Below are 10,287 nucleotides of genomic sequence, written 5' to 3' on the forward strand. Positions count from 1 at the left end.
CTACAAATCAAGATTTGGCGTAGCGAGGTAACTTCAGGTTCAACCCAGGGTTTTCTGTACTACGACGGTGGATCACTTGTTACCGGGGTAGATCGCCATGGTAACATATGCTGAACGGCTAACCTGGTCGGGAGCAGGATAAGTTGGAGATCAGAGATCAACCGGTATGAAAACCCCGCCCATTAACTAATTCTTGACGATAATGTCGTCACCGTTCATAGTAGATCCTGTGCAGCTTGGTGCGCTGATAGTGAGAGGTGCGTTCAGAAGAGCCAGAACATTTAGAGACCGACAAAACCCTTTTGCATTCCCTCAAGAGTATCTTTCTGATAAATATAGATTCTTAGCAGAGGGAATTACGTATATTGCCAGCTTCTTGAGCCGTATGTTGCCAATGCGACGCATTGAAGCTGTGCACTCAGTCCCACAGACTGAATGCATAGCGTTTCGTTATTTCGCTATGGGTAGTTTTAGTGTGGGTGATGCGGAGAACATGAGCAAGAACACGGTCTGCCGCGCAATTTTTAACTGATTTTATTTAATGGCTGTTGCCACCATATTCTGATTAATGGAGTGATGAAAAATAGATATCCAAAGTGCCCTTTGTAAAAACTTTGGACTCTAATATGTTGACAAAATGAAACAAGGTTTTTCATTCAATGTTCTGATTTTCGGTCTGGAAATGTATGCAAAGAATATCATATTTTACAACTTAATCATTTGCTCAATTAAACATAGGCCTAACGCTACATTTACAGGAAACTAGTAAGGAAAACATTATTTGACCTACTATTAGTTATCAACTTGGGAGGTTTCATGTTGATAATATGTTATCCCTATTCACTGGGGTGTCTCCCCTTAACCCTTTTGTCTTTGGGTTGCTTTGACTCATTTTCTAATGATTTCCATATCAGAAATTCAAGTTTCTTTCAAACTTTCAAACCAAAAGGAACAATGGGTATCTGTACAAAGCTCTTCACAAGTGATACATAAATGATAATTTCACTACTTTCATTGAATTTTGATGTTTCATTCACTTTTATAGCATTTTTCAAAAATAATAAATAGGACATTGAAAGAGAGGACAAAAGATTCAAAAGGCACAACAAAAAAGCCACAAAAAGGTATAAAAAGATCAAAATGTAGACAAAAGTTTAACAAATACATCCTCACGTGTTCTCCCCCCCCCCCCAGGAACAGGAAAAAGATGTGTCAGTGTAACTAAGTTTAGTGTCATTCATTCAGTCATGTACTATCTCTTCTCATATTCCAGTTCTTCTGTCTCCAGCCTTGTTTTTTTAATTAAAAGCCTTTTTATAATCAAGCTCCAGGTTCTTTTATACAGGGCCCTCACATTGTCTGCTCCAACCTGAAAAAGTAACAGGGAAGCCATCCGGTTCTGCAGGGAGAACATGGTGGTGGTTGTGTGCCTCCCTGCGCACACCACATACGTGATGCAGCCACTGGATGTGAGGATGTCTGGTCCTCTGAAGAGGATTTTTGACCGGGATGCTGCCCGCCTTGGCCTGGTGAGGGGGGATGTTTATTTGGGGAAAAATAACTTTTACCCCCTCCTTAAGGAGGCTTGGCCTAAGGCTACCAAGCCTGAAAACATCAGGGCAGCCTTCAGGAGGACAGGCCTCTTCTCCTGCAACAGGGGAGGCTACGACAAGACCTAGCTGACCAAAGTCAGACCTGCACCCTCCACGGCAACCACCACCGGCCCAGCAACCACCACGGCGACCACCACCGGCCCAACCCCTGGCCCAGCCCCCACCATGGTGACCACCACCGGCCCAGCCCCCGGCCCAGTCCCCACCACGGCGACCACCACCAACCCAGCCCCCACCACGGCGACCACCACCGGCCCAACCCCTGGCCCAGCCCCCACCACCGGCCCAACCCCCACCATGGCGACCACCACCGGCCCAGTCCCCACCACGGCGACCACCACCGGCCCAGCCCCCACCACGGCGACCATCACTGGCCCAGCCCCCTCCATCGGCCCTGCTCCCCTTGCAGTAACCCCTTGCCGAACCTGCACTTGCCATGGACCTGCTCAATCCAATCCTTTGATGCAAGCAGGTCTGGTCTCCAAGTAGGGAGCCATTTTAATGCCCCCTGTGATGGCCAACCGTCAAGACCAGTGGCTACCAGTGGTGAGGAGGAGGCCACCACTTGGTGCTCGGGTTGTCACCAGTGACGAGTACAACGAGCTGCTAGTCCGACAGGAGGAAGAGGAGAAGGAGAAGGAGGAAGCTCGGCTTTGGAGACAGGCAGAAGTGCTGAGGAAGAGGGAGATGGCGCAGAGGAAGAGGGAGGAGGCCCAGAGGAAGAGGGAGGAAAAGGAGAGGAAGCGGGCAGAGAAGGAGAGGCAGATGGCAGTAGTGGAGGAGCTTGGCGGACACTGCGCTGTCTGCCGTAGCCTATCCCCTCCCTTAGGTGAGGAGGCAGGTGAGGAGGATGCCATCTACAAGTGGGTCCAGTGCGAAATTTGTGAGCTCTGGTTCCACCTCACTTGTTTGGGGATTGTAAGTGTGCCAGCAGGGGGCTGGTACTGCCCCAAGTGCTTCCTCAGTGAGATCTAGCACTTTGTATATATGTTTGCTATCTTTGTATATATCAGGGGTCGGCAACCCGCGGCTCCAGAGCCGCATGCGACTCTTTAGCGCCGCCCTAGTGGCTCCCTGGAGCTTTTTCAAAAATAAAAAAAAAGATGGTGTGAACTTATTTTTTGTTTTAATATTGTTTTGTCTGCTTTGTCTGTCTGCTTCGTTCTGCCAACTAAGATTTACGTCATAGCCTGCGACACACGTTTCTTTCAGTTCGGCGTAGTGCCAGTGGCTGTTGCAAACAAACCGGCAGGTGTGTCATGGGCCATGGGTCCCAAAGGGAAAAAGAGAAAGATAGCTGAGGAAAAAGGATTCAACAGTTCTTGGACCGAAGCATTTGCTTTCATTGCCAATGCGGAAAGATTGCCTGAATGTTTGCTTTGTAATGAAAAGTTATCAAATAACAAAAAGAGTAACGTGGAAAGACATTTCCAGGGAATGCATGCTACATTTGCAGCCGAGTAGCCTATCCAGTTGGGAGTGAGAGAAAAAGTGCGATTGCATTACTTCTGGAGAAATTAGACGAGCGCAACATAGATTTAAGAAGTGGATTGCATGTCCAAAGTCCACTACTGCTGCTAGTTTTGTTGCAAACCGGGAGATAATAAATACAGGGCTGCCAACTCTCACGCATTGGCCGTGAGACACGCATTTCAACCATTTCACACGCTCTCAAGGGGAGTTTTCCCCTCCCAAATAGAGTTGGTTGGGTCCATAGCCCGTCTTTTCCAAAAAGTTCTCAGATAGGCTACCGATAGCTGGGCCGGGGGGCCCTACCGTAACGATACGCGTCAGCGAGGATGGATGGGAGCAGGGCTGGAGTGATGCGCTATGCATGCTCGCATAACGAGTGGGGCCAAATACCAAATCTCACTCCAAGGTTTTGGCAAAGGTTGGCAGCCCCGAATAAAGCATGGAAAATAGTAGGCTAATATAGCTACTATATACACTTACATCATGTGTTGTCTTCATTATAAGGCTTATATAAGGCTTTAAAAAAATTTGCAGCTCCAGACAGATTTGTTTTTGTTTTTTTTGGTCCAATATGGCTCTTTCAACATTTTGGGTTGCCGACCCCTGGTATATATGCTTGCTATCTTTGGCTATTTTACCCAGTTCTGTTTAATGTTTTTGTTAAATATGTTCTGCTTTTCCTATCCTGTCCCACTGTCATCACCGCCGTTCCTGGAACAGATGTGACAGAAGGAAACAAGACACCCTTGGCGCCGCGCACTTGGTTTGTCCGCCTATCTTTGGCATTTCAACTGTTAAATCTTTAATCAGTTTAATCTTTTAAAATCAACTTTAATGTTTATAGGTTTTTTTGGGAGGCATATGGATCGCGTTCTCGTCGCGCCTCCTGTCAGTACCTGTTCTCATGCAGGGAAGCTAATAATCCTAATATATTAGTGATGTGTCGTTCGTGAACGATTCGTTCATTTTGAACGAATCCTTATAAGGACTCGGGAGTGACAAGTCCTCTCAACGAGTGATTCGTTCATTTACCGACTCGGTCTTTCTACGAGTCTTTGGATAATTTTTCACGTGACCTGCATAGGCTCTGTAGCCAGAGGAAACGAACGATTTGTTCATATACCGACTCGGTCTTTCTACGAGTCTTTGGATCATTTTTCACGTAACCTGCATAGGCTCTGTAGTTATAGGAAACAAACGATTTGTTCATTTCCCGACTCTGTCTTTCTACGAGTCTTTGGATCCTTTTTTCACGTGACCCGCATTGTATTTTTTTGTAGAGGAAACAGATTCCTTATTCCCTTTCGTGTGGCCGCTGTTTTAGTAAGACGTGAATGATATTCGCTAACTAAGTACTGACTAGTTTTGTTATTTTCACTTTCAATTTACACTTACAGTTTAGTGCAGTGTAATTGTTTGACGTGATAATTAAATGCGTAAACGGGTGATAATTACCACCCCCGGTTGAAATGACCGAATTACTTGAAAAAAGATTTGTTCATTTTACTGAATGAGATTCAAAGAACCGAATCAGTAAAATGAACCGAACTTCCCATCACTATAATATATTTCTAAACACAACATCTCACAGTTTTCTGTTGAATGCAGGCTCCAATGGATTAACAATTCTATATATTTGTGTAGAATATGTAGTTATGCTAGTTTGAGACCACAATAGCTATGGAAATAAAGAGTGAATACAATTATGGATTGAAGTTGGCTTTGTCCACATACAATTTGTCCATTTCACAACACCTTGTATTTCTAACGCTGAGAAGTAGCCTAGCTTAAGGAATAACTTGTCCCTGTGAGAACCCTGTCACGGACGCCAACTTTCCACCAGCTTTCATTTTGACACGCATATTCAAGGTAAAGGGTAACCTCTAGAATCACAGGAGCTTCCACTGTATTCCCATAAAGTATCCCTGAAAACCTGTGTGCTAGCGAATAACTGATACAACCACACATACAAGCTCCTATTCCAACTTTCTTGCGATGAAAGAAAGTGAAATGTGTTGCCTTTCAGAAGCAAAAGCAAATCTAAGTGACTTATTTGGTTATTAAAATAATGGGCAATTAGAATAGTCCGTAATATACATACTTAGGGTAATTTATATGGATAGTATAGACCAGTGGTTCTCAAACTGTGGGGCCCCTTTTAGTGGTACGCGGAGGAATATCAGAAATATTTAAATACCTTAACTATGATATAATTGAAATGTGATTTTTAAAAGTTCTGCCTTCCCTATAATATTTCGAAACAAAAATAAATGTTGTCTCGCGCTACTACCAGTTCTGGGGTAGTGGCGCATGCAAACATCCACAATAGTTGCTGCGCGAACTGTGTATCTCAATAGGGCAGGGCTTCAGACCGCAACCAAATGGTTGCATTTTGCGACCAGTTTTGAGACAGTGCAAGCATTGTTTACAAGCACTCACGCATGTGTGACCTACAAATTTGGAGTTTATTGGGTGTGCACCCCCCATAGTGTTTGCGCTGTTGCGCAGTTATACTCAGAAAGTATTGTGTCGTGGTGTAGGAGGACTGTTCAAAAAGCGCATACATTTAAGTTATTTAGCTAAGACTTGCATGTAGCCTACAGTACATAATGTCACATTAAATAATGTATTTAAACTCAAGTTTGTGTGGTGCGTCGCTGTATATCAGTCTAAAAAATGTCAGTAAAAAAACGGACCCATATGCAACCGACGCAAGCACACACCCTCTCTACATTAATAATTGCATTGCAGATCGATATAAGGTGTACCCCAAAATTTTCTGCTTGCGCTCCAAAAAAATTCAGTCAGGGGCTACTGTAATCCTACTAAAAAAAGTTTGTCTGGAGCCCAATAAGGTAGGCCTATACGCTACTGTATATTAACGTTGGTCATAATGGTGGTACTTGGAGAGTCAAATAATTTCTGAGGTGGTACGGGGTCTAAAAAGTTTGAGAACCACTGGTATAGACTAATAATATATATGAGGTTATTATACATATGCATATTATGTATATTATAGTATGAGTATAAACACATATAAGGTTATTATATGTGTCTCACAATTGTCTTTAAATGTTTTATGTCGTTGTGGTTGTCAGTTAAACATGTTTCCATGTGTTGGACCCCTGGTGGAAAGAAGCAAACGTTACACCATGAGTTAAATAATCCATTGCACGGAACACCGTGAGCTACTCATGATGTGCCGAACAATGCTGGATGTCGCAGTTTTTTAATATTTTGACCTATATTATTGGTTCAACATCATGTCAATCATAGCTAAGAAAGTTGCCAAGCGTTTTCCGGCAACTATGATGCTATCAGATTAGCTGTAGCCTTATTGCAGCCTCATTTAAAGTCGCTCTACGTCCGAGTTTGTACGGAACAAGGAGTCTACAGTAGGAGGCTACTGCCTTCAATGCCACAGCTATGGCTAAACTTTATTATGTCAAAAGAAACGTTCTAATTTCTGGCGCTTTCATAAAATCAGTGAAGTGTGCTAGCTTGCCTCTACTGCCGTGCAAAGGCAAAAGACCGTAACTTCCATTTTGTCGAACATTATATTTTTTCATTTTCGGAACAGTTAAGGTCTGCTTTATCATGTGGCCAAATATCTTAAATTAACTTGTCTGTTTTTCAGAGAAAATAGGTTGTGTCTTCACCGCAACTCCAACAGCCTGCTTTGGAGTTAGAAAGACAATGCAGAATGCTGTAACATCAGTTACGGTTGTTTTGCAGCACTCAAAAACGTTCAAATGGAGTTACGGGCTCTGTTCGAAAACTTAGACAGCTGTCTTAATCCTTGATGTCTTACTAGACAGGTGTCTAACGAGACAGCTCTCTTCGGTAAGGTATCTTAAAAACCGTTGTTTTCGAACAGCCTATTAAGACAGGATGTACGTCATTGCGCTGCGTGTACTTATGTGCTCGCACTAGCGCACTTTGTCAGACGTCCGTCAATTGCATTGAGTTTATTGTCACACTAAGTCAAGTTAAGCTGTATTTAAACTTGTGTTAGATATAGGCTCAATAGCTCATAACATTTGTGTTTGTATTTCACTCATTTGATAGGATTATGATAAAACGCAGCAACTAGCTAGTGTCTGCACTGCACGGCGATGCTAGCTACTGTCTGTTATCGAAAAGTCGGAGCAAATTTACAAATTAGGAGTGTCATCAATTAAATAAGTACATTTTCAGCAACTACACTGCACTCGATACATTTTTATTCAGATACTGATTTACAAGTACCGTTTAGCTGAAATGTGAATTGTAAAAACGTAGAGCAATGGCGGTCAAAGGATTCTGTTTAACTTGTTGCTTACGGTAACCCCGCGCACAGAGTTATGGGTAATACGTGCCGCCATTAAGACAGCAAGGCAGCTCATATGCTCTCTTAAAAAATGACCGTTATGTGACGTATTTCAAGGTATCTTATTAGACAGGAAGAGAAGATTTAAGACATTTAGAACAGACCTCGCTGTCTTAAAAGGAAGGAAGGAAGGACGCATTTTAAGAGTTTTCGAACAGAGCCACGGTTTCACTTTAACTATCTCGTAACCTAGCAACAACAAACACATCAAGCATTAGCCTAGCCCACACTCTTAGAATAAATGGTTCTATATAGAACCAAAAAGGTTCTATCGCTTGCTTCATATATGGCACCCCTAAAAGGTTCTTTATAGAACCCTTTTGAAGGGTTAATTTAAAAGAACCCTAGGGGGTTCTTTGAAGTCAAACCAAATGGTTCTATATGGAACCAGTGAGGGGTTCTTAATGATTAAAATAGTTAATAGATTAATCAAATCTTATTTATTTATCTTATTTAATCAAATATTATAATCAAATAATGATTATAATATTTAAGGCTACATTAAATGTATTACTTGTCTCAATGCCTAATATTTTGAGTTTGTATACAGTATGCACTCTATAGATTCAGGAATTTATAATAAAAAAGACAAAACAACTAGTTTCAATAGTCTATCAAACAGAAGAACATGTTACAGTAAATCATCATGTAAATTATAACTTTTAAGACATATGTATTTTATTCCAAGCATAACAAGGAGTATAACATTAAGATTATTTACCAAACACTATTTACATCTACACTAAATCTCGATTACACTCTGTCATTCTAAGAAGCATACTATTCATATAACAATTCAAAAAGAAAACAATAACAATAAAAGGTAATCACGCTAACAATATTACATTTAGTCATTTACATAGTCATTACATAAGTTGATTGTGCATTTTGAGCACAGGGAGTGATATTTTGGTGTTGTGGCGGCATGTTAGATTAAACATGAACTTCTGGATGAATTGAAGTGTGTGTGCAATGGGTGTTGGGTAGGATATGTTAAAAAGAAAATAAACCCCAAAAAGGCATGCAAGGGCCTGTGGCAAGTTCAATTCTGCAGACAGAATTGTAACTTTATCCAGCTGGATGCTGAGAAAGTTTGCTTTGAGGGGATTTGCCGAGCCATGGAACACAATAGTTGGGTTTGGGCTGACTGGTTCCTAAAAAGAAGAAATTAGTAAGGCAAACATCAGGGCTTGGTATTACCATCAAGCCATAAACATGTAATATGTATCCAACAATCGAAAATTAACCGATTTAAAATTATTTAGTGACTCATTGAAAATATGAAATTTTAGTAATGTAACATGAACGTTCAACACTTACATCATCTACACAGTAGAGGAAGCTTGTGTTCTCTTTGAACAATTCAGGCAGCAACAGTAGGGCAGCATCTGCTAGCAGACATTCAAATAATAGTTCAGACTTTCATTCATACAGTTTAGAATCACTGCAAGAATAACGTTGTTTTTGACAGGGAACCGTCAGGTTTTGTAAAGACAACCAAATATATAAAAATAATGTAAAGAACACTTGCCATCTCTTTTGGTCTCATCTGGCTCAAGTAGGCTGCTGGAGAATCTTTTTTTCCCCTGCTTTGCAGCTCTGATGATGTTGGGGGCCATCACATTTAGGGCATTTTGCATATTATTTCCCAGGTCCGTTCCAAACCGCATCATCATTTCATAATGCATCTTTAACACACACAAGATCATAACAGTAAATAAAACGTTCTTAAGTTTGTGTTGTCTGGCTTGAGCAAATTGTACTTACAAGCTGTGGAAGTCCAAGAAATGGAAACTGCTTCATAACCTCTTCTGTTGGCCCATTCATTTGCTCTATTCTCTGGATAGAGTCCGCCTCATCTTCATCTTTATTTGGGCGTAGTCTGGTTGCTTTTTGCGCATCTCCTGATTAATGGCTTTGATGTGCTCCTTGAAACTGGTCTCATCCTCGCCACCAATTCTGTCCAAGTCCAAGACGACCTGAGAAAAAAGCACAACATTGTACAATAAGAGTAAATGATCAGTAGACCAGGGGTGAGTTTCCAAAAAGCATCCTTATTTTAGTCAGCATTACTGAAATGAAGGAAAACAAAACAAAATACTTCTTGTGAGGGAATAGGATCATCTAATGGCATCTGCATTAGAGTCTCTGGCTCTTTTCTCCTTGTTGCAAAAGTATCTGTATTGTCCTGTATATTCAACAACTGCATTAATAGAAAATGAGATACATTATATTTGTAAAATTGTATTTAATACTCCGTGGACCCGAGTACTGAAACAAACCTCTGATTACTGAAACAAACCTCTTGTTCTGGAGTCAGGTCCTCAGAGGATTTTCTCTTCTTGGTCCCATACTTCTTTTTCATCTGGAGAACGACAGTCATTTACCAGTGGAATCCTCTCCTTTTTAAATTTATTCCGGAGGCATTCCAGCAAGGTCTCCTAGCCATAAGGATACCATCAATCGGTCGTTCATATTGTGACATTTTTGTTGGAAAAAGTGTTCAATTTGAGGGAGACAGTGTACGTGCATAGATCTTGTTTTTTTATTTAGCATTTTTTATTGAACACACTAACGAACACAGAATAATAAAATAACAACAACACTGTCCATACCAATACTTTATGATACATACATGTCCAGAAGAGCTGCCATCCCTCAGGAATGGAAATCTGGTGATCAAACTCCCCAGAACATCAGCATACATCTTGTGATTTGGATACTTGAAAACAGTTGATCCTCAGTCAATAAACTGCATTCTAAAATTTGAATTTAATAGGTGGTTTGAAATACAATTACCATGTGTGTTTGGTGATGCTGTCAAACAACACT

At 41.3% G+C, this 10,287-nt stretch overlaps 1 long non-coding RNA gene across 1 annotated transcript; it reads right to left on the bottom strand.

The window, feature by feature from the left end:
• Positions 1-9,011: 9,011 nt before the first annotated feature.
• LOC146253698 (uncharacterized) lies at positions 9,012-10,011 on the bottom strand. The gene is made up of 3 exons (XR_014731687.1): positions 9,758-10,011; positions 9,223-9,434; positions 9,012-9,143 (listed from the first exon to the last, which is right to left on the bottom strand). It is a non-coding gene; the product is annotated as an uncharacterized LOC146253698 (long non-coding RNA).
• Positions 10,012-10,287: the final 276 nt, after the last annotated feature.

Source organism: Hypomesus nipponensis, chromosome 17 (genome assembly GCF_054491055.1).
Source record: "Hypomesus nipponensis isolate SF chromosome 17, ASM5449105v1, whole genome shotgun sequence".
Taxonomy (NCBI): Eukaryota; Metazoa; Chordata; class Actinopteri; order Osmeriformes; family Osmeridae; genus Hypomesus; species Hypomesus nipponensis.